Raw genomic sequence first — 1898 nt, 5'->3', positions numbered from 1 at the left:
ATAAATGTCTAGAAAAAATTAGTAAAATATACCTATGCTGCTAAGTTAACCGGTGATATTTAAATACAGTCATTATAGTAGACGAAATTTATTGATATTACAGTGAACCGGTACACTGATTGTGAATTTAGAGTACTGATTTGGACCCTGTTTTCAGTACTTTTCACCAGTTATACCGACACAAGGCTAAATTTAACAATTTTCTGATTGAAAAAGAATACTAACAATTCATTGAGAGAAATCGAGCTGTGTAGAAATATGAGGTAGCAACTTGGCTACTCGTGTAGAGTTTAAACTAATTTACATGTACCAATTAATTGAAGCTAGATACTCCTAGAGAAACGGTCAAGTTTGTAGTTCAGCACACCGGACCTGAAAGCACACCACAATGGTCCTTGTCAAATTCATCTCCTTCTGGCAACAAAGTCAAACAAGACTGCACGTCGTCTTACACTGCTTCTCTGTGTGTGGAAGCTGCCTGCCTATATATATGCGCTGTTTGCTCATCTCCCACCACAAAAAAAACACTTCATCTCTCTCAAGAGCAGCCTGCTACAGTTACAACTACAGACTCTTTCTTGACGCTACTCACAGCTCTTTCGTAAACCATGGAGTCCCAGGCCATCGAGAGCCACCGCGCCGGTGCAGAGGTCATCACCGGAGACGCCACATGCAAGAAGAAGTCCGTTGACCTGCTGGAGGAGCTTGGCCTCCCCAAGGGTCTGTTTCCAACGGAGGACATCCAGGAGTTCGGGTACAACCGTGAGACAGGGTTCATGTGGCTAGTGCAGGGGAAGAAGAAGGTCGAGCACATTCAAGAAGATCAAGCAGACGTTGTCCTATGCCTCCGAGGTGACGGTGTTCGCCGAGAATGGCAAGCTGGGGAAGATCACCGGCGTGAAGACCAAGGAGCTGATGCTCTGGCTCAGCGTTATCGAAGTCTATGTTCCCGAGGCCTCGCCGGAGAAGGTCACCTTCAAGACCAGCACCGGCCTCTCTGACACCTTCGATGCCACTGTCTTTGCTCTCGGAGAGTAATCAAGCAATGCAATAACCAAATTGCATTACTTAGCTTGCAGCAGTAGAGAAACGACTTTCATCGAAATTTGGCTTTAGTCCCGGTATTTTTCGTGTCTGGGACTAGAGAAACCTTAGTTCCGGTTGGTAACTCCAACCGGGACTAAAGGTCCCTGTCCAACGGCTACTGCGGCAGACTTTTGCTGCAGGGGACCTTTAGTCCCGGTTGAAGCTACCAACCGGGACTAAAGGTTAACTTTTACTCTCAGTTGGTCCCTCCAACCGAGAGTAAAAGTCTACTCCTGTCTGGAGGCTCCGTCCAGGACTAGAAAGGGACCTTTAGTCCCGGTTGCTGTCTCCAGCCGAGACTAAAGACCCCTCCTACATATCCCTTCTTCCTCCCCGAGCCCGAGCCACTTCGAGCTCAGTGTTCTTGCTTCATCGCCGGCCTCTCTTCTTTCTCATCGCCGGTAATCACAAGATTTCTTCGATTCCTCCATCAGTAGCATATCTCATTTTTGTGGACTAGATATATGTGGTTTTTTATGGTGGATTTTTTTATTTGTAAGCCATTTAAGCTCAAAATCACTTTAAAGTTTGCATATTTGGATGAAGGAAGGTTAAAGTAGTTATTCAAAACTAGTATTCAGCTTTCATTTCTAGCATGCATAGCACACTTCATGGTTTAGAGATATAAAAAATTTTAGAGTTTTTTTAATTTTATTTGTTTATAAAATGAGAAATTTATATTATATTAAAAATGAGTATAGAGAGTAGATAGCAACTGCTTCCGGGTCCTAGGCCTCTCATTGGGTTCCAAAGCGACTGAGGCCAGACTTTCCTCTCATTGCATGCGGCAAGTGTGAGGAGAAGATTATGAT

At 44.4% G+C, this 1898-nt stretch overlaps 1 pseudogene; it reads left to right on the top strand.

Annotated features, from left to right (window-relative positions):
- The first annotated feature begins 608 nt into the window (after positions 1–608).
- On the top strand, positions 609–1038 carry LOC136512055 (uncharacterized; annotated as a pseudogene).
- Positions 1039–1898: the final 860 nt, after the last annotated feature.

Source organism: Miscanthus floridulus, chromosome 16 (assembly GCF_019320115.1).
Source record: "Miscanthus floridulus cultivar M001 chromosome 16, ASM1932011v1, whole genome shotgun sequence".
NCBI lineage: Eukaryota > Viridiplantae > Streptophyta > Magnoliopsida > Poales > Poaceae > Miscanthus > Miscanthus floridulus.
Note: the sequence above shows the minus strand (reverse complement) of the source record. Positions and strands in the feature narration are given on the sequence as shown.